This window comes from Gavialis gangeticus, unplaced genomic scaffold (assembly GCF_001723915.1).
Source record: "Gavialis gangeticus isolate Ggan-Ray unplaced genomic scaffold, GavGan_comp1, whole genome shotgun sequence".
Lineage (NCBI taxonomy): Eukaryota > Metazoa > Chordata > Crocodylia > Gavialidae > Gavialis > Gavialis gangeticus.
Genome location: NW_017729024.1, coordinates 84,141,016 through 84,163,682, shown reverse-complemented (window position 1 = coordinate 84,163,682; position 22,667 = coordinate 84,141,016).

Below are 22,667 nucleotides of genomic sequence, written 5' to 3'. Positions count from 1 at the left end.
GAATGGAGCTCCAAGGGAGAGGGGTGGATCCTAGACAAGAAAAAAAAACCCATGGGAAGCATCCTCTGCCAGCAGATCTAGAAAAGAAACAAAGAAAAGGGGAAAGTGGATTTTACTTACTCTCCAAGGCTTGGTGATGGTGACAGATAGTCCTGCACAAGGATTTGAGGCATCAGTCATGCACAGGATAAAAAGTAAACTCATAGGTTAGGAAGATAATGAGGGTGTGGATAGCATGGTTGGAAGATAGAAGAACACCCTGGGAAAAGAAAGACAAGTGGGAAAAAAATTAAAAGACACTGTGTTTATGGATACTAGGTTCAGTTCATCCAAGTTAAGAGCTAGAGTGTAATGTCATTATATAAGAAGATACAAAGTTTATATAATAGATAAGGTTAAAAGGAAAGAAAGATACAAAGAAACAGCTTTTGCCTGAATGTAAAGGAAAGTTGTACATAGTGATAAAAGATAAAAATAAAGATAAGTATTAATCAGCACCAGACTGTGTTTATATATGTATCTTTGAGTGTGGGCAAATATCCAGAGAGGTGAGCAAGATAGTTTACCCATAATACCCATGAACCCCAAGAAAGACATAATAAGAACAAGCAAACAAAAAAAACAAAAAAAAAGAGAGAGAGAGAGAGAATAACCCTCCCAACTTGTGATACAAAAAATCAGAATACTATAATAATTATAACATCCAAGATGTGGCAGGCAGGAAAATCAGGGGTACCGATGGTTCATGAAGTAACTATATAGGGACATGGGCATTTTAGGCATGACCACCACAGTCTCCAGTCGTCCACCCTGGGCACCAATGTCGGCTTGCAGGGACACGTAGCTTTTCTTGACATAGAGAGCTACACCCCCGCCCCTTTCATCCACTCAATCTCTCCTGTACAAGGTATAGCCATCTATACCTGTGGCCCAGTCGTGGGTGAAGTCCCACCAGGTCTCCATTATCCCTATGACATTGTAATTATTTGTGTTAAGCAAGAGGACAAGTTCCTCCTGTTTATTCCCTAAGCTCCTGGCATTTGTGTACAGGCAGACAAGTGTCCATTTAGGACAAGTGTCCATTTAGTGTCCATTTGCCTTGCCCACAGTTCATTCCAGGGCTGGGGCAGGGGTGGGCTCCCTTAAGTGTCTTGTCCTGCTGGCTTTGTAAGGGTTGCTCAGTGGGCTAGCAGTGGTGGTAGTCCCCCATCCCCCGGTGGGCTTAGTTTAAAGCCCAGTGGAGCAAGTCAGCCAGTCTGGCTAAGAAGAGCCTCCTCCCCAGTGGACAGAGGTTGAAGCCATCCCTTCCCAGCAGCTCACTGCCTTTCTCACCAAAGAGTGGACTGTGGTCATGGAAGCCAAAGCCTTCCCGATGACACCAGTGCCGCAGTTTTTGGTTTACTACCTCAATCCTCCTCTCCCTCCTCAGCCTGTAGCCGAAGACTTGGAGGACTGAAGAAAACATCACGGGCACCCCCAAACTCTCTAGCCCTGCTCCCAAATCCCTGTAGTGTTTCATGACCCAGCTGGAAGTGCTCCAAGCCATGTCATTTGTGCCCACATGGATAAGAAGCATAGGGTAGTGGTCAGTGGGCTAGAGGAGTTCAGGAATCTTTTCCGCAATGACTCAAATATGGGCTCCCGTGAAGCAGCAGACTTCCTGGGCTTAGGGATCAGGGTGGCAGATTGCCCCCTCAGTCCTCCTCAGGATAGAGTCTCCCACTAAAAACACTTTGCATTTTGTCTTAGGGAGAGTGGGGGCAGTAGCTATAGTTGAGTCTGTGCTGTCTATTGGAGCTGGCAGCTTAGCAGGCTCGACTGGGGCTGTGAGAGATTCATACCTGTTGCAAGGCTCCAGCAGGGTGGGGACCTTGGTGTGGCAGGCCTTGGGGCCCTGGACCACCTTAGTCCAACCCCTTGGCTGGACAGCATGGGAGGTCCCTGAGTCCTCCCTTGTCCTGGAAGGCAACCATGGTCTACTCTCCACCTCCAGGGGGTGAAGGGCCTGGTAGTAGGAGTCAATCTCCTGCTTACCATCCCTAGTGGTGCACAGTCTCTGGACTGTGGCCTGAAGCTCCTCCAGCTGGTGCACCAGAGACCCCAAAAGGGAGCAGACCTCACAAGGGGAGGTGGCCATGCTCCTGGACCCCAGAGCCTGAAAAAGTGTCAGGTAGCCCCCTTCATAGAAGGGCATGGTCTGCCCTCCGAATCCTGGACTTTTTCCTGGTATCATATATGTGCCATTACTACATCTTCATCCCCTTAGTCTTGGTGCAGCACTTTTCCTAGTCTCTTTTGTGGCCCCCACAGCTGCATCTGTTGAGCAATGCACTTGAAGATTTCTCTGTTCCAGTGCCCTTTCTGGAGCTGGTTCTGAGTTGAGCTGCAATGGCAGCTCTTATCTCTCTGTAGTCCCAGTTGTGTGAGTAGGGTTGGTTAGTGGAGGAGCATGGGCCATGGTCATCCATGGTCCACAGTGGTGACCATAGCTTCTTGGCATCTGTGAGTGGGTGAGTATCTGGGTATGAGAAGCTGGAAGGCAGGCAGGAAGTTTGGGAGTTGGATAGAAGGCTGGAAGAATGGATCGATGTGGGGAGCAGAGGATGTGTGAAGGTGCGGGTCCTAGCTTTCCCTCTTACAGCAGTTGGGTGTGGCCCCTGCTCCAGCATGACTGGGGCTCCACTGGTAAGGCCACCCTCACAATCTCAGACTTTCCATGGGCTTCCAGCAGCCATGATTATGGCAACTCCCTACCCTTTGGTCTGAAAATTTCCTGTGTCCTGTATCTGCAACACAGAGACAGCAAGCCAGGCTCCCCCTTCTCCTGAAGTTTCCAGGGGCATCCGTTTGCTTGGCCCATCTTGGATGCTCAGTACTTCCCCCAACCTTAGTAATCTGAGACTCTGTAGCTTGCAGCACCCCAGGTGCCCATGGCTGAGGTACCTTCCAGTAGTGATCAAGCCAAAGAGGTCACAGGGTTGCCTCTGTGCAGGCCCAATCCTAATGTTCTGTCCCCTGATACCCTGGCCCACAAGAGGCAGGCTGTGGACAATGGCTCCTGCCTGGAATGGGGGTAAATGCTGGGGTCTGGGTGGCAGGGTGCCTGGCTCTGGCTTCTGAGATGTGGTGTATGGGAGCCATGGTCAGGCTCTATGGGACTGTGCCTGAGCATGGGAGTTCCTGGCTGGGTATGTGGGAACCAGGGTTGGGGTCAATAGGGCTGTTCCCATGTAAGGGGCCATAGGGGCCTCTGCCTGGGTAGAGGGCAGCTCTGGGTTTAGATCAATTTCTGATCACTTAGACCAGTTTATTTGTAATGTCTGTGCCTGGCCTTTGTTAAAAGTACAATTATAATAAACCCTGTGAAATGAATGGTATGAACCTTCCACTCATATGATCTGGAAATTGTATATAAGAAAGTACCTTTAATAAGGCTTTAGATTTACATTGAAGCTTTTATTCACCCAAAGCCCAAAGTGCTTCACAAACCATGTATGCATGGTGCTACTAAAAGGCTATTATATGTTAGATGGAAGGCAACAATCAAAGCAAGTCACAGCTTGAAGCAAAGAATTTGTGTATAGAAGAGGGGAATATCTGATCAGGAACACTGGCGCTTATTCATACTAAATCCACTGAAGATTTTAGTAGCTAAAAAGAGCAGAAAGCTTATTTTTTTTAAGATTAGTATGATGAAATACCTAGTTCTTAGGCATTGTAGCAATTAGTATCATATACCTGATAGCCCCAAATCACCAGCAATAACCATCATTCTAATGACATTTCATAATGGGTTATCGTTAAGACAATTACAGTTTTGTTTTGAGTAGTAAACACATATATTTTGGGCAAACAAATGAAAAAAACCCAAAACATATTCTGCAATTGATATATATTTGGTATGGGTTGCTTTTACTGCCTGGAAGGCCTTTCAACTCATGTTGATATTAAAAAAAAAAAGACAGATAAGAGTCAAGGAAACCCTCCACAACATACATTTCCATTCTCCTTTCTTTTGCTTCCCCCCATTCCAACCCCAGCTTCTGGCACAACCTATTACACACATGAGGACACACATCTCTTCAATTGCTTTATATCCACCCAATCAATCATTTTCTTGCCTCATAGCAACATGTTCATGCCAAACTTTTTCATCAGTGAAGAACAGCTAACTGTCTAAACAAAAAATATGCATTACTTCTATACATGTAGGTGCACAACCAAGCAGAGGCAATGGACATCTCATCATTATTATCAATCAGCATTGACAGAAGAGCATAACAGCATATTTCTATGACCATGGGAAAAAAATCTTATTTTTATAAGCGTCATTTCTGAACCTGCCCAGATAGACCTAAAAAGTGAAAAGAAGGAAAATTAATGAAAAATACTAAATCCATTTGGGGAAGATAGGTATGGTTAGAAAAAGCAGGACAAGACACAGTAAACTGAATTTCCACTATGGTTTTATTACCAATACCAACATAGCAAACCCTTATGCACAACAGGTCTCAATCCAAAATATTTCTAAATTATTCTTTTAAAATAGCAGTTTAGGGAGAAAACTAGGCAAAAGTAAAATGTAAAAGTAAACTTTCCAAAGCCACCAAACTAGGAGCCAAAGCCATATTTTTATAATGCCTTTATGTTAAAATTTTCAAAAGTAATTAGAAACTAAGAGAGATATGAGGTTCCAGAAAAGCTTTCCAACGTTAACAACTGTAATTTGAAGATGCAGTTCATTAAGATTATGAAAAGGGATTTGATGGCAATGGTCAGTGATGCTATTAGACTGGATCCAGTGACCCAGAGTCCCATTCCAGTTCTATGTTAGAAAATTTGACTACCCACCACTTCATATTATTGAGGGGACGGGGGGTTTACTACCATTCAGTGTATTCCAGAAAGCAGGTGCCTCACACAAATAGTAATTCTGCTAACTTTAACATTTAACTCAAAAGCTTTTTAAGCTCCAAACCATACAACTATCCCATATGATTTGAGTAGAAATGTAATTGGATTGTTAGCCCTGGCCTGGGCATGACAGTATTCGGTTAGGTACTCCCTTCCTGTCCACTTTCACTTGGACCTTTTCCTTAGGCCAAGCAAGCAAGTTTTTTTTTTTTATTTCAATAAGTGGGCCTTGATTGGTTACTGCCTCCTGTTACCTCTAGCTTTTGTAATACCAAGACCACTTGATTCTGTTGACAAGACATTTTAAGTGGCTTCTTTATTAACACTCAAAAGTTTTAAACTTGCTGCCTCTCTTCCGTAGGTTATATGTCAAGCTGTTGGCAAAGTCTAAAGAACCATGTCATGTGAACTTTGCAAGATCAGTCCTACATTTCTCTTGAAAATATTTTTAGGCTTTTACATAATTCAGGTGCATCCAAAAATTTTACACCAAGTATTAAATATTTTGGGCTGAGGAAGAAAGAGAGAGATTAGTTCAACACCACATAGCTCCCAAAGAATCCCTATAACTATACTGTACTCCTGCCTCATCAATTGCTGCCTGCATGATCATCTTTAAACCAAACATACAAAGTTGTTCTTAAGGCAGGAAGGAAATGGAGAGGTGAAGGTAGTGTTATTTATTAGGCTGAATCTAATTAAAGATTCAAAGAAAAAAGTTTGCTAATGACTTAAAAATGCTATAAATAATTGATTTTTAAATAAGTTATTATACATCTACACCTAGTATGACTTGTCTTTCTGTAGCCACTTGAGAAATCCCATTTTAAACAAATATTACACAAATATTCACACAAAAATGAAATGTATAGTCGTCTCCTTACTGCAGTCTGATTCTAGGAATGATACTCACCTAATCAGGAAACAGAAACAATGTTATACGAATCATGAGACTAACTGTAACTAAGCAACAACTCTAATGGCATATTTGGAAAGCTTTTGAATAAAAAATACATTTGAGAATGACATGATTTGTTTGATTACATCTGTGAGTATACAAAAGGCAAAATCATTGCATACATTCTTTATGATCAATTATCCACTCAGTTCTGATTTTAGAAAAAAGTTACGTAACACACACTCCCCTAAGTGGCCAAATGTGAAGGCATGTGCAGTTTGTGCTGCCACAAACCTCTTTGCAACACCACAAACCACATGCATTGCATGTTCAACCATATACCCCATTGCTAATTTGCAGTGCTGGGGCAATACTGCTACTGGGATTTCATGGGAGCAAAAAAAATTTTTAAAAAACCTACAAAGAACAAACAAACAAACAAAAAAGCCAGTGCCTGCTCCCCAACCTCCACATGGCTGGCTGGGGCACAGTGCCTGAGTGTGGAGGCTGCCTGCTGGCTAGCCCCACACTGGGGCACCCTATGCTCCAGCCATCCCCCATAGCACATGGAGCAGCTGGAAAATGTGTCCTACTGCAAACTGCACCAGCAGAGGCATGCACTGCAGCACAAAGTAGCAGCACTTGTGCCACTACACTTTATGCCACTACTATCTGTGCTGCTGCAAACGCCCACCCCTGTTCATATGGACACAGCCCTTCATAACAAGCTTTATCACCTAGTCAATAAATCTGACTAGGAAAAAAGGCTAAAATTCAGGTTAGCTGCTTTCTATTCAGGCCCAGCTATATTCTGGTGCTGAATTATACAGTTTAGCAGCATCAGCACACTAAATAGAAATAACTGTTTCTTTGGAATCTGTCTCAAAGTTTGAAGGGCAGTTGGCTTGTTTCAGACTGGTCTTTCAACTGCATTTTAGGTGATTGCCTCATGGACACCAAGTTGCAACAGTGTAAAAATGTTGATGCCAAAGGTATAAAATTAAATATTTTGGTTTTGTTTCTTGGGCGCCCCACAAATTGCCTTTTCAAGTGGACAGAAACTCCATCTTTGATAGCTTATAATCTTGAATACAAAGTAAAAATTCCAAAGAAGCTGTTTTCTAAGAGGACTCTTCCTGTTACATTTTGTCTCACTTTGCCCTGTTCCCCTGGCTCCTAGTTACTACACAGTTCCCTGATGCCTCAAGTCTGCATTCATGCTCTAGGCTACAAACAGGTGTCACACTGATCTTGAGATAAACCATTTTATCCCAGGACAATGTGCAATCACATGGACATCCATGTCTGTTGTACTGGGGGGATAAATCATAAAAATGTTTCCCTGATAAGAGGTAGTAATGGTTTATCCCAGGATATTGCAAAGTACATCTGTACAGTTATCCTGGGATTTGCCATCTGTATAGTTATCCTGGGATTTGCATGTGATACTGTCACTAGTAATAACAGCACTCATAGAAATATGGTGGAGGTATTACTCTTTTTATTGTTCTCAGGACAAAAATGTTTCCTGGATAAGAGGTAGTAATGGTTTATCTCAGGATATTGCAAAGTACATCTGTACAGTTATCCTGAAATTGCCTCACTGAATCAATAGCAGAAAAGCAGCAGTGCGTTCAGGCACACAGTATGCCCTGATTAGGAGAGCAATATGTGTACATGCCAATCCTAGGATACTTTTTACTCCAGGACAAGCAGGTACAATTTATCCAGGGACAAATGTAATGTCTCTTCCTAGCTTTAGGAAATTATTTTTATCCAAGTGGTAAAAAAAATCCTTCCTGAGCTAAATCAGTGTTCTGCAGCTCCCTTTCAAGCCACTACTATTCTTCCCAGGACAAAAGTATGAATGAGTAAAAATGGGGGGAGAGGAGAGGTAATGTCTCCAGTTGATTCTAAGTGTATAATTTTGGCACATCACACTAGAATTTTAACCCCAATATATGTGTTACTGCCCAAGAAACAAAACTGAAAGTCACTGAAGTAACCTCTGCAGGTCAGAGTCAGCCTGGGTAAGACCAGGATCAACTGTAGCGTTAATGAGAGAAATACCAGTTACAAAAGAGTAAAGTTTTTAGCTTCTGCCTGAAAACCAATGTAAACAAACAAGACTGTTACTTTTCTCCCAAGCCAAATGCATTAAGTGCAGTCCTTGCAATTGAGGAGAAAGCATTACTTAATCAAATATTATATCACAGAACAAGGAAACAAAGCTGAATTTGAACTACAAATTCCATAGACTGCTATCAAGTACTTTATTAATATGATACAAGTATCCATCATGTGGGAGAATATGAGATCTCTCTTTCTTCCAAACTGCATTTCTGCCTCTGTGCCCTAAAAAAAATCAATGAAAAAGAAATATCAACCAGAGGTTGGTGGCAAAAAGGCAGTTGCCAAAAGGGCATGTAGGAGGCAATTAGATTAGAAACCGCTCGTTCTCTCATTTTCAGTGAGTGTTATGTAATAAATATCTTATTGGCCAGAAATAATTCTATCTAGAATTTGGTTGCAATCTATACAAAAACAATAAGCAGTTTCTCAGCATTATTAAGCTTTTGGAGCCAAATGTATTTCATAGATTTTAAAGTCTGAGCAGCCCAAAAAAGCCCATTATGATAATCTAGTTTGACCTCTTATAAACTATAGACTCTCACCCTTTTTTTTTTGCCACAAGCCCTTCTTTTGTCTTAGCTAAAACATTTTTTTAAAAAGATATCTAGTGTTGATTTAAAGTCTTCAAGGGGTATAATATCCCTATATCACTGTGCAGCAGTTAATTTACCATTGCTGCTGACACCTTTGTACCTTATTTCTAGTTTGAATTTAATCTAGTTTGGCTTGCAACAATTGGATCTTATTTCAATTTTTTCTGCTTGAAAAAACAATAGAGATTTCTTCTGCGCATAAATACTAAAAGTCTATGATCAAGTTACTTTTTAGCTTTCTCTTCAGTAAACTAAATATATTGAGTCTTCTATGTCTCTCACTGGGCACATTTACATGTGATGCTACATCACCATAGCAATGCACTATGGAAACGTAGCATCCATGGGCAAAAACCATGCTGCTGCCGCTACATCACAGTAACAATGTGTTCCCTCAGTATAGTGCATCGCTACGGTGACATAGCAGCTAAAAATCACTATGTGTCACTGGCATAGTGCAGTATGAGCTGTTACTGTGCCATCATTTAGTCCTTCCAAAAGCAAGTACTAAATGATGGCACAGTAACAATAGCACTGTAGGGGCATGTAGATGTGCCCACTAAGACATGTTTTCCAGCATTTGGATCATTATTGTAGCTCCTAGTTAAAACCTAGGTAATCCTTCACATCTTTACTTAAATATATATCCCAGACCAGGAGATATTATTGCAGTCATCGTCTCACCAATCCTATATAAAAAAAGTAATACTTCCAGCATATTTCTACTTAGTATTCCCCTTCGTGTGTATCCAAAGAAACCAGAGTGCTGTTATTTCTAGTGAGAGTATCACATGCAAACCTGAGGACAGAATTTGGGTCCCAGCTGTGTTAAATATGTCTGCTTCACATAACACACTACTTCGCACATTTGTTTTCTTATATGTTTAGAACTTTAGAGTTAAGGAAGTATAAAAAAATAAGGCAAACAAGGTTCTTTGGGTAAATCTGATACCTTTTATTAGACTGTGACAGGGTGACTGAAACATCCTATCACATGAATGTGAGGGATAAAATAAAGAAAAGAAACTTACCAGGAGAGATCCCGGACATCAGGAAAGCAGTGGTGAGCCTGGGCAGGAAGGGTGTTGCACCCTGTCTAATCAGGGGAACCAGCTGGGGCCGCAGCAGATCAAAGGCTGCCACAGCAAACCTAGCCACTCCAGTTCAAGCCCCAGTTCAGGGAGAGAGACACAGCCAGGGGAAAGGAAAGGAGTCATGCTAAAGAGAGAAAGAGGGAACAGCTGGGCCAGAGAGACAATAAATCGCACACTGCCACTGCTAGCCCAGCTGGCCCAGGAGGGTAATTTAAAGGGACACCGAGAAAGTGATTCAGGTCAGTCCCAGGAAGAAAGTAAGAGAGAAGATGTGGAGAGAACAGTGAGAGCTGATGACCCCGGTGCTCAGAGGAGAGTCCCAGTGTCCAGCTTACCTGGTGAGAACCAGTGATGAGAGAGAGAAGATTTCCCTGTCTGTGAGTCCAACCCCAGGGGCTGAAGATAACCTCTTCAGGAACCTAGAGGGACCAAAGAGATAAGGATGAGAAGTTCATCCCAGCCCTGAAGGTTAAGGGTGGGATTTGAACTGAAAAGTGGCTGTCTTGGGACCCATGCAGGGAAGAACGGGGCAAGCAGCCAACATAGAGGGATACCGCAACAGAGAGTCCATAAGACTGGGACCAGAACTCTCAATCCACTAGACAAGCAACAACACGTCTGGAACATCTGGTGTGTTTAGGGCAGGGGATGGGGATGGTGGAGCCCTGCGAAGAGAAGCTGACCTCTTGAGTCTACAAGAGATCTTTTGTCTCCCAAGAAAATTGTTTTGGCACCTCTCTTTAACATCAAGGCATGGCAGGTGATTTTCTAGGGACAGAACACATCCCATTCCAGCAAAGAGACAACTTGGCCCCAAGCAGCGTGTCACCAACCTCTCACATTGACCAAATAGTTGGAAAATTTCTTCTTTGCAAGCTTTCAGGTACAAACACATTTCCTCAGGCAGAGGGAGCATCTGCAGGTATTTTGGGCTGTCCTGGATGGGACAGAAGCCAGTATAAAAGAATGCAGGTCAGTGAAAATGAAAATGAAAATGAAAATGAAAATGCATGGCAGTGAGGGTCAGAGGGCGTGAAAGACAATGGGTGAGAGACAAATGGGGTGCGGGGGAGGATAAACAGTGACCTGGTGATAGAATGTAGCTGGTAAATTGTAGGTTACCTGGGATATCAGATGGTAGACAGGTTTATAATGCACCATAACTCCAATGTCTATATTTAGTCCATGAGTTTTGTTGTATCCAGTAGATGAATAGAGCATAATATGTGCTGCTTCTTGCATCTTTTAGAAACATGCAGTCACACTGAAGCAGAAAATACTGTCTTTTTAACTCATAAGTATTTAAATTTATTTTATTAGTGGTTTCACTTAAAATCTAGATCCTGAAATCCTACTTCAACTTCCCCACTTGCTTTTTTGCTTTTAGCCTTATTACAGTGCAGTCTTCTCATCATAGCAGTCTCCATAATGTATCCATAATGACAGAGGACCTTAGTAAGCAAAGTAATGATCTTTCAGACTCAGTCTGAGAATTTTATGCCTTTGTAGAAAAATGAATGAAATATCATTAGTGAAAGATGGGAAAGCAATATTAAGAATTAAGTAATATACTTTCCCTGAGCAAGCAGTCTGTCACCCAGTGAGAATCATTTAGTGGCTCTTTGTTAAAGGGAAACTGAACTTGGATTTCTTAGTTTGTATCAAGAATGTCAGGAAGATTAAAAGCATGATTTGACCCAAGACCTTGAGCAAAAGAAAAGTCTCATTTATTCTTTGTTTCCTGGCATTTCTCTGTTCTTATGTTCTGCCTTTGGGGATTCACTAACAACAAGAGAGATTTGTCCACCTGTGTCAACTCTGGGGCAAGAATGACAGGGCTGGGAAAAGTATGACTAGAAAGCATACAATAACCTTTGATCCCTTAAAAAAAAAAAGGAAAGAAAAGAAAAGAAATCCAACACATGCGTCTTGCCAAGGAAGAGACGTTGTCTTGATCAAACTCCTGGAAAGACAGTGGGAGAGTTTACAAGTTTCAGTTCTGCATTAAAGGTATTTAAGTATTAATGAACATATACTGTCTTTTTTTTAGAGTGCAAAGAATTTGTGTTCTTGTGCTCAAAACCTTTGCTTCATCTATGAAAAAAATCAAGTTCTGTAGAGATGTGACCACTGCTTTACCAAGTGAGGTATTAGAAGCAAAAATCTCAAAAGGTAATTTACAAAGGACTCTCTTGCTTTCAAACCAATCTCAAAACTTTCAGGTTCATCTACACATGCATTTGATCCAGGCTTAGTTTACTTTGGTGTAAGGTACTTCAGAGTAAGTGCTTTTGGGCAAGCAGTACACTTACAGAAATTAGGGAGCAGATTTGCTGCTCTTTGTACCAAGTTTTCTGCAGGCCTGCATTGGGCCCCTGCCACCACTGGGAGGAGCTTGAGGCTATGCTAATGCACAATGTCCCCCTGCCCAGGCAGCAAGCAATTCTTGGTCCAGGCTCCCTGATTAGGAGCAAAGGACTTGGCAAGAGCTGAAGGGGACGGGCAGGTCCCTGCTAGGTGGTCCCAGCCCCCTGCTCTCTGCTAGCTGCCCCACTGGCAGATTGAAGCAGGTGGCTGGGACCTACCCCACCTCTGCAGCTCCTCCCAAGCCCTGAGCCTTGATGATCTGATCAGGCACAGGGCTGGGACCTGTCTAAGGCTTGTTCCCCACCAAGGTCCATGAGTGTAGAGCTGGGAGGAGACCACGCTAGGGGACGTTCCCCACCCAGCTCTGTGAGTGTGGAGCTGAGTGGGGAACAAGCTCCCTAGCCTCTGCCCCCTCCCCCCTGGGCTCACAGAGCTGGGTAGGGAACAGGCTCCCTTGCACCCACCAGTAGGGAGCTCCCAGTGCCAGCTCCATGACCATGGGGCTGGTGATGGGAGACTCTTATCTCCCAGCATTGTCCCCATAACTGCAGGGGTGGTGCTGAGAGACCCTAATCTCCCAGCAATGGCTCCACAACTACAGGGCCAGTGGTGAGAGATAAGGGTCTCCCAGTCCCCCACTCCCTGATCACAATTGCAATGTTGGAGCAGGGGGCTTGGAGCTCCCTGCTGCCAGGGCAGGGGGACATAGTCCCCACTTGGGGGCCTGTGGCAGAGCCCACCCCAGCAGTAGGCACCACCTGAGGGCAGAGATCTATTTCCTTCCCCCTGGTGGATGGCTGACCAGGAGCAGGTTTTGCTCCCAGTCAGGCACCTACATGAGTGCTATTGTGCCATTACTTATTTAAAGTAAATTTGCTACTTGCATTTGTAGGTAGCAAGTTTACTTGGAATTGTGGATGTCACTTCTCAACCTCTTGAAGGAAAAGATCAAGTGTAGCATGTGCATGTGTATACACACATGCTTACTTTGCAAGAAACTATGCTAATGCACAGTTAAGTATCTCATGTAGATGCACCCTTCAGGTAGGCAACCTCTCATTAAAAGTAAAAAACGTGTACAACTTCTTTATCGTCACTATAAAAGTATGTGGAAAATGTATTGATGATAGTAATGATAAGTCATCATAATCTATTCAAATACATGTTTCAAGAGACTGACAGAGAATACTTGACCTTGAGGATCAGTGCTTCAGAAGATTTTCCTGTACTTGCATAAGACTAAATATCATTTCAAGTAACACCAACCACAATTTTTCTTTCACCAGAACATCTACCAGATGCAACCTCGTAGCATATTCCAACTTCAGCTGTTTTGGAAACCTGTAAGAATTGCATTTTTTTACACTGAACTCATGGAAACCATAAGTTTTGTGAGTAAAATAATGTAAACTACAATAGCAAAATATTTCTGAATGTCTATTTTTCTAAGAATTTTAATCCATTACAAACTCTATATCAAGTCTTAGGTTTGTCTGTAAAGAATCATGGACATTTATGGTACCTTATGAATCATAATTAACACTACTGAATAAAATAATACAAAATACCTTATCCACAACATACAGATGTCATGAAATACAGTTTTTAAAACTACTATATTTTTCTATTAAAAATAGTAGAGAACCTTTGAGAGTCCTGAGTGCTACCTGCTCAAAAGAAATGGGGAAAGCAGGATGTTTAAAAAAGCCTGATGATGTTAATCATAAAAATAATATTTGATTCATGTAACAGTTAACATCAGTAACTCTTAAATGAGTTTGTAATGTCTAACTAATTATTGTAATGGAAAAATATCCACTTTTATCTTTGGGGGGAGGAACTCAGAGCATAGAACGGACCAAAAAGAGCATAAATTTAAGGTGATTTATCATATTGTTGTATTATTTACCATATGCTTATAAACATCATGTATTGTGTGTTCAGTCATGAAACACACAAATAGAAGGTAATTTTACTGAATTTTACAAAAGCACACATTGTACATAACCTGTTTGTGTTGCCAAAATGGGAAAGCATTTTAGCTTAAGGAAAACCTGAACTCCCAGAATTAATCATTTACAAAAGAAGTCTCTTAAAAATTGTAACTCAGTTAAAAATAATCTCTAAGAAAAGCATTGTTTGGTGAAGGGTGATAGATATAAATTATCAATTCTCCACAGGTAAGATGGTGAGATAGAACAAACAGTATATGATATTTAAAAGAGATAGCAGTAGCCATTTTGGAAACCACTGACCACTGGCCCTAAATTCCACCATTCTTCATTTTTCAAGCCTGGTGTGGGGAGGAAGTATTTCCTGGTACAGGCCTACCCCTGGAAAAAAACCTAATCAAATAATTGGGTTGCTCTGATTTCATGATTAGATATATCATACCAGTCTTCTAGGTTAAGTACATACAGTCAAAAAGCCTGAGGCTGAATCAATTCAATCTTTGCAGTTTAGTCTAAGCTGTGTATATTGAACTAATAAGAAAGTGAACAGACATCCACTTTTGATTCCAGAAATGCAGCCACAAGCTTGCAGTGCCCCAGGCCAGAAACCATGAGGTGCTACAGCATAGCTTCTTGCTCATCTGGAGCAGACATCTTGGTCCAAGACTAGCCCACCCACCCTGTGAGGCAGCGGCTTGCAGGGAAAGTGAAAAGCATCCTGGGAGGCTGGCAAACTGTGTAGTAACTTGAATTTAAAGGGGATCTGGGACAGAAGTTCAATAAACTGATCTAACCTAAATTAGTTAAGTCTGATACTATATCCATCCACCCTTGCTCCAGCTAGACAGAAGAGAAGCAGACAGCACAGCACAGCACAGCCAAAGGCTGCAAAGCATGCTGGGATGCAGGGGGACTCTGGTTTAACTTAAACCAGGAAGGAGTCTGGGACAAACCATTTTGACCTCAATCACTTAAGTCTACTACATTGAACCAGATTTATCTTAAATTAGTTTTGGCCATTTTGAAATTGATTTATGTGCACTGAACTTCTGTTCTGTTACAGGTTTAAACCAGTTTCTGATCACTTGAACTGATTTATGTATAACTTCTGTCCCTAGTCACATTGATAATATGGGGAGGCTATACTCAAAAAATATAAAGGCACCCCGACAGTTACATAAATAGCATCAGTGCTACAAGTGCAGCTGATTTAAGGCACTACAATGTGGCAAAGCAGCCACAGAGATAGATGTTCCACAAAAAATGTGGAACATCTTTGTGTCTCCTTTGGATGGCTAGAAGGCAGGGTATATATGCACCTTTATAGACTAACTAACTAAGATACAGAGAGAGAGCGTAGAAGAGTTCATGAACCCAAGTTCATTTCATTAGATGCTGTGAAAGGACATGCAGAAAGCAGAGTATAAGAAGGGGGAAGAAATTAGAATACAAAAGACAAGGGAGCAGAGGGGGAGAGAAAGAGAGAGAGAGAGAGGAGAGATGATGAGGGGGAGGAGGACAGAGCTAGAAGATAAAAGCAAATGAGCAGTAAACCCATAGAAACAAAGGGGACTCAAAAGGTAATCTAGCTAATGAGATAAGAATCTGTAGTCCCTGTTTAAATCATGTTTAACACAGTCCAGTTTGTGGATCATTTCTTGCTCTGAAATTTCTCATTTAAACTATTTTAAAAAATGTTTTTGTCTTAGAACAGCAATCCTGAGGTTGGTGATAAAGTATCTGGGGAGGCTGAAGAGTTTTATCACAGGCTTTTGTGTTTTTCAGCAGCTAATGTCAGATTGGTGTTCATGGTGCCATTATATGAACATGTAGCATGCTTAGTGCAGGTGCTGCCAATCAGCTTATTGTCAGCATCGGCATTGAGGTGGGGTCTCCAGAGAGACTGGGTTGAAAAGTTCCCAGGTAGGTAGGAAAATCTTCTATTTAGAGACAACCATAGCAGAGTGTGGGGCCTGGGGTCAATCAGCCCATGAGGGGTCCGGACGTGGCGGGGGCGGGGTGGTGAGCAGCTGGACACAAAGCTGGCCTGGCTCCACAGGGCTCCCCAGAATGTGGGGCCTGGGGCAGTTGCTTCCCACCCCCCAGGGATGGGCCTGCTTCTATTGATAATGCAGAGATCCTATATTCAAACAACATAACGTTCCAGCTAAATAAGGCCCCTGGCCCATGTTACCTAAATAGCAGCAGTGCTCCATGTGCAGCTGATTTATGAAGCCTCCTGAGGGGGCTGCAGGGCAAGGCACTTTAAAATGCTGGTTTACAGGGAATCCCAGGGCTCCTGGGACCTGTAATCCTACAGTTGTCTACCTTAACCTGAAGTTTCCAAAAGGAACACCTACGTGAGGGGTTAATTGTGCAGTAGCTTAAAATACTGTGCAGTAGCATGTCACAGCATGGACAATGCTAGTACGCCAATGCACAGTATTATTAGGCTATTGTGCAGTAACATCACTAACAAGATGTTTGCCTCGGCTACTGAACAATAAACTAGTTATTGCACATTCAGTATTAGATTATAGAACTACTAAATTAAATGTACACTAATCACTGTGCATTAATGAATGTGTAGCTGCACCCAAGGAGTTGCAAAAGTCCTGGTATGCCAGGACCCTAGGAACAAGGAGAGACTTGCCAATCCAAGGGTACCCACGTGCTGGGATGTCAGAAAACAGTGTGCAGCTTAGCTGCACACATAGTTTTTAAGGTCCCCATGTGCCAGGGATATCTAAAAACCATGTGTGCAGCTCAGCTAAACACACAAGATTTTAAAGGTGCCAATACAAAAAGACCCTGGGGTCAGGGAGCCTTTCCCTGCTTCCAAGGTCCCTGTGCACTAGAATGACAGTAAACTGCATATACAGCTTTATGCACAGTTTTCAGATGTCCACTGGAACCCCAGGGTAAGGAGAGACTCCCTAAGGGAGCATGAGCCCTGGCAGTAAAGCCCATAGGTTTACAGCTCTAGGGAGGGAGACAGGGGAGAGAGGAAGGAGTTGATTTATTCCTCCCCAAAACCACTACCAGCACTTGGAAACCCATGCTCTGGACAGTGGCAATGATGAGATAGGGATCTGATCACCAATCCCAAAATCAAGCATCCTGCCATGCATGTGTGTCATGGTAGGAGGCATGATTTTTGGGACTGGGGATCAGATCCCATGCACTATTAAGTGAACATCTGCTAGTCCCCTAATACATAAACTAGTTGTTTTGTCTTGATAGTGTGTTATATAAAAATGTCCTAGGTACATGTTCATTTCCCTGAAGTCCTTACTATCTTGTTCTAGACTGTAGGTGATCAGGACAATAAAGAAATTAAATTAAATATAAATATAAATCCATACATTTATTTTATGTATGTTTTATAATAAAATAAAATAAAATTAATGGAGCTTGCACAAGTGAATAATGGATCCTAGAAGTATATTGTTTCAGCTCAGAGTAGGCCATAGTGTTCAGCAATTTGTTGCAATGTCCTATATGGAATCATTTACACTTGCAAAAAAGGAAGCCTCTTTTCCTGCAAACTTTAAGTACTGTCTATTCTTTTGATGGTGTGAATCCAACTGGCTCTAGTAGAAAGCTGGGGAAGGACTGGACATTGTACAATTCAGCATTAGCCTAATGGTGGTATAACCTGTTCTTTCCAGTAAATGGAGACCAGCATGTATACTAGTGCATGAGGGGATTGCTTCTCCCACCTCAATTGTGTGGGGATGTGTCACGTGAGATAAACAAAGGTGTTAGGGTGACAATATTTGGATCTTAAAGAGCACTGGATTTGCAGCTGAATACAAAGGCTTTAACCTGTGACCTAGCAGAGCTGCTGACCACAAGGCAAAATGATATCTAAGCCAGCCATTTCCTTCTGCTAAGTAACCATTTTAACTGTGTCAACCATTTTCTGAGAAAAAGCAGCAAGTGAATCTGTGCGAATCTGTCTGCTGTGTGAAACAGTACCTAAGTTCTAAAAGAAAAGTAGCAGCTTTGTTTTAAGGGTATTATGTATCTACTAGTTAATTTAAGGATTGGCAATTCAAGTCATGGTACTGTGGTCATATTTAGAGATGGAGAAGGCCATCCCTATACAACATTAGAATATAAGTCCTCCCTGGACACAAGTTTCAGTTAACTGATCAGAGTTGGTCTTAGCCACAGGCCTGAAGGAATGGTGACTGTGCAATATGGGGAAATAACTGAGAGGTGCAAAGGACATTACACATAGGCTAGGTATAGACATTCAAATAGCCTGAGACAGAATTGATCTAAATTACACAGTTTTCTGTAAGCGAAACAAGAATACATATTTGACCTTTGATGGATCTTAGACCAGGTTCCACCATTTTTAAACCAGTCAATCAGCCTGTCTGCGCCAAACTTCTATTCTGTTATGGATATAGACTTGTTTCTGATCACTTATACTGGTAACAGTGTAGTGTCTGTACCTGGCCATACAGTGCTGGAGAGAGCACACTTTGATTCCTGGTATGAATTCTACAAAATAGAATTTTACTGTATTTTCATACGATTACAAAGGAGGTAAATAGCATACAGTACAAACAAAACAGATTAGCTTTTTTTCAATATACAGCATTCCTTTGACTATCTGGCACCAATGAATTACACCCAATATAAGAATTGCAATCAACTTTTAAAATGAAGCACCAAATATGGTGCATATAAGAACTTTTTGGTTTTTTACTTGAATTTAAGGTGAAGGCCATTTTTAGAAGTAGCATTTTGTTTTAAGAATGCATTTTATAGTCAATGGAATACAGTAAAACTGCAACAACTTGCATAGTATTCTGGAGGAATGGGTTTCAGTAATTGTGGATCTCAGAGAATGTAAATTCCTCTGCAACATATTTCGTTAAAGCAAAGGAATGCCTACCACCTAACTTTGTTTTTAATAAAAATTAGGGAAGCGTGACTTGGGTGAATAACATAGTGTTATAGCCGGATGATCAGGGAATAGGCAAGAAATAGTTTTGTTTGGTATTATCTTTGATTGGACCAACAATGTAACTGGGAAAGATGCTAGACAATCAATTTCCTCAGTTCACCTTAGAAAGGGTAGTTTGTGCCCCCAACCTTGCCTAACATCTCTCCCAACTACATATTTGGTAATAAATGTTTTATCAAACAAACTCTGCTTTCTTCAATGAATAATAGCATATGAAATATTCATCCATGTGCTAGTCTCATTGCCTGTCATATCAGATAATATTAGGAATTCATAACTGTCCTCACAATATTCAAAATGAGACCATAATCAAACAGATTTAAGAAAATAACTCTAGAAACCTAAAAGTAATATAATTTTATTACCTCCTAGGGCTTTGAGGAGAACCATCTCTGTTTTTTAAGCTCCTGATCTAGTCACTACTTACCCAAGAGAATGTGCTCTCATTAGCCATTTCTATGTAGTTCTAATTCTGTTTAGGTTACCAGGGAAGGACTATAAGTTTTGAAGATCCACCTTTATAGCCAACAAATTCTTTAAGTACTAGTTTGTCTGTTAGCTATGGCTTTTTACAAATTATTTTAGTGACTCCATGTACATTTTTCAAATGAAATAAACCCATATATTAACACTGATCAGAATTTCTTTTTAACATGTACATTAAAAGTCCAACCACCCAGTCCTCAGCCCTCCCGCTCCAACACATAAGTGACACGTGGGAAGGGGCCTGGGGGCGGGGCTTGTGCCCCCCCCCCCGGTTTCTGCACTGATGGCAGGGTGCAGGGCATGGAGCTAGAGGTCAGCTGGAGTCAGCACCCAGCAGCAGCAGGAGTGGTTGCAGCAGCACAGAGTTGTGTCCCCTCCACTGTCAACATGTGTCGGCTATGCCTCCATGCACATTCATGTCAGTGATCTTCTGTTAGAGAATACAACAGATAGGAAGATGGAAAATCTATTGCAGAGAAAATGATGTAGCCACCAAAGCTAGGGAAGTCATCCTCCAGTGAGCCAGGACATGGCAAATGTTACAAGATTTCTTGGAACACTAAAAAGGTTGCTAGCTCAAACCACTTACTCTTTTAAAATAGCTTATTTTTGTATCTAGTCTCTAACGCCTCTCTGTTTAGAAATGCACGCACTTCTTTCCTCACCTTGACTAGCCCTGCATGCTTGTGAAAAGGGGGAAATGCATAAGTTTAGGGAAAATACATACGTTTTGTTTAAGTGAGAAGGACAATTAATGTAGCTAATTTTGCTAGTAATATTCATGGGAGGGGCTTGTCTAGGCCTTCATCCTCCAATGGTACCTGGGATAGTAGTCTTACCATCTGTGTAACTAACAGATTGTTGCAGACCTATGTATCAGATGTGCTGTACAATCAACCTTTATGTTGACACAGTCCTTTACAGTGTACTGGAACATGGTGACTCAGGAAAGTTATCTATTCCAGTGGCCAAGGTCCTTGCCTGATGTTTCCTTACCCATCCCGGCTGGCCCTTCTGCGCATGCGCACAGTTTAAAAAGGGCCCGGCAACAGCATAAGCCTCACTAGCATCCTGGCTCCGGTGTGAGATGCGTGGGTGTAAGCCCACTGCGCCTCCATGAGCCCAGGGACCCCAGCAGCAACCCCAGGACCTCTGACAAGCCTTGGCCTGCTGGTAGCTAAGCAGGGGCCCGTGGAGGGAGGGATCTAGCCAGCTGGGAGCAGACTAAGTGGACCAAGGAGGGTCACGCCCCCTTCGGCTTCTACTTCACCCAGCCCCCACCCAGGGAGCCATGCAACCAGAGCCTTGTAAATAGGCCACACAAACAGGTGTGCTCCTGAGCCCGGCGTGCGAGTTAATGTGGGAGTTCGTGCAGGAGGGCAAGTGGGAGGGCCCAAGGCCCTGCCTGTGAGCCTCCCCAGAGTAAGCAGTTCCAGCCATAGCCAGCCCACCAGTGGCATGACACAGATGGGCACGCGCTGCATCCCAAGGGTCCCCTCAGGGACTGCGGCCCCCCCTCTGGAACCTCAGAGATGGCCACCCAGACAAAGCTCATGGTTCCAGGCTTCACACAGACAGCACCTTTGGCTCTTGGCTGCAGGGGATGCCTGTCCCTTTTTCAGGCTCTGGGGGCTGGGAGCATGGCCACCTCCCCTTGTGGGGTCTGCTCCCTACTGGGGTCCCTGGCACACCAGTTAGAGGAGCTCCAGGCCACAGTTCAGAGACTGCGTGCCACCAGGGACTGTGAGCAGTAGATAGACTCCTACTGTCAGGCCCTTCTCCCCTGGGAGACAGAGGGTAGACCACAGTCTCCCTCCAGGATAAGGGAGGACTCAGGGACCTCCCCTTCTGTCCAGCCATGGGGTTGCACCAAGGTAGTTAAGGACCGCAGGGCCCACTGCACCAAGGCCCCTGCCCCGCTGGAGCTTTGCAACAAGTATGAGCCTCTTGCAGCCCCAGCAGAGCCTGCTGAGTTGCCAGCTCCTGCAGGCAACACAGAGGACACTGTAGCTACCGTCCCCACTCTCCCCAAGACCAAACGCAAAGTGCTTGTCATGGGAGACTCCATCCTGAGGGGAACTGAGGGGGCAATCTGCTGCCCCAACCCCTTAGCCCGGGAAGTTTGCTGCTTCCCGGGGGCCCGCATCCATGACATTGCGGACAAGATCCCTAAACTCCTCCAGCCCACGGACCGCTATCCTATGCTCCTCATCCATGTGGGCACCAATGACATGGCTTGGAGTGCTCCTAGCTGGGTCATAAGGTGCTTCAGGGATTTGGGTGTGGGGCCAAAGGGTCTGGAGGCACAGGTGGTGTTTTCTTCAATCCTCCCAGTCTCAGGCTATGGGCTGAGGAGGGAGAGAAGGAACCACATAGTCAACCAAAGACTGTGGCGCTGGTGTCATCAGGAAGGCTTTGGCTTCCATGACCACAGTATGCTCTTTGGAGAGAGAGGCAGCAAGCTGTTGGGAAGGGACAGCCTCCACCTCTGAGAAGAGGAGGCTCTTCTCAGCTAGACTGGCTGACCTGCTCCACCGGGCTTTAAACTAAGCCCACTGGGGGATGGGGGACTACTGCCCCTGCTGGCCCACCAACTGGCCCTTGCAAAGCCAGCAGGCCAAGGCACATAAGGGATCCCACCCCAGCCCCAGCCCTGGAACAAAATGTAAGCAAGGCAAGAGCCCCTAAGGGGATACTTGCATGTCTATACACAAATGCCAGGAACCTGGAGAATAAACAGGAGGAACTTGTTCTCCTCCTAAATGCAAATAACTGTGATGTCATTGGGATAACGGAGACCTGGTGGGACTCCGCCCATGACTGCATCACAGGTATAGATGGCTATGCCCTGTACAGGAGGGATTGAGTGGACAAAAGGGGCGGGCGCATAGCTGATATTGGCACCCATGGTGGATGACTTGAGACCCTCTGGGTTAAAATCCCTGGGGAACACGGCACAGGGGATACTATGGTGGGGGTCTACTACAGCCCGTCCCCAGAGTCAAGACCTCGGCCAGGAGTTCACCAGGGAATTGGCTGAGGCTGCACAATCTCAGTGTATGGTTGTCATGGAAGACTTTAACTACCCAGACATCTCGTGGGAGGAGCGCTCGGCCAAATCTGAGTGGTTGCAAAGCTTTCTCTCGTGTGGACAACCTCTATCTGATGCAGGAAGTCTATGGGCGAACAAGAGGTAAAGCACTGCTTGACCTCATACTGGCAACCAGGGATGACCTAATTGGCAAC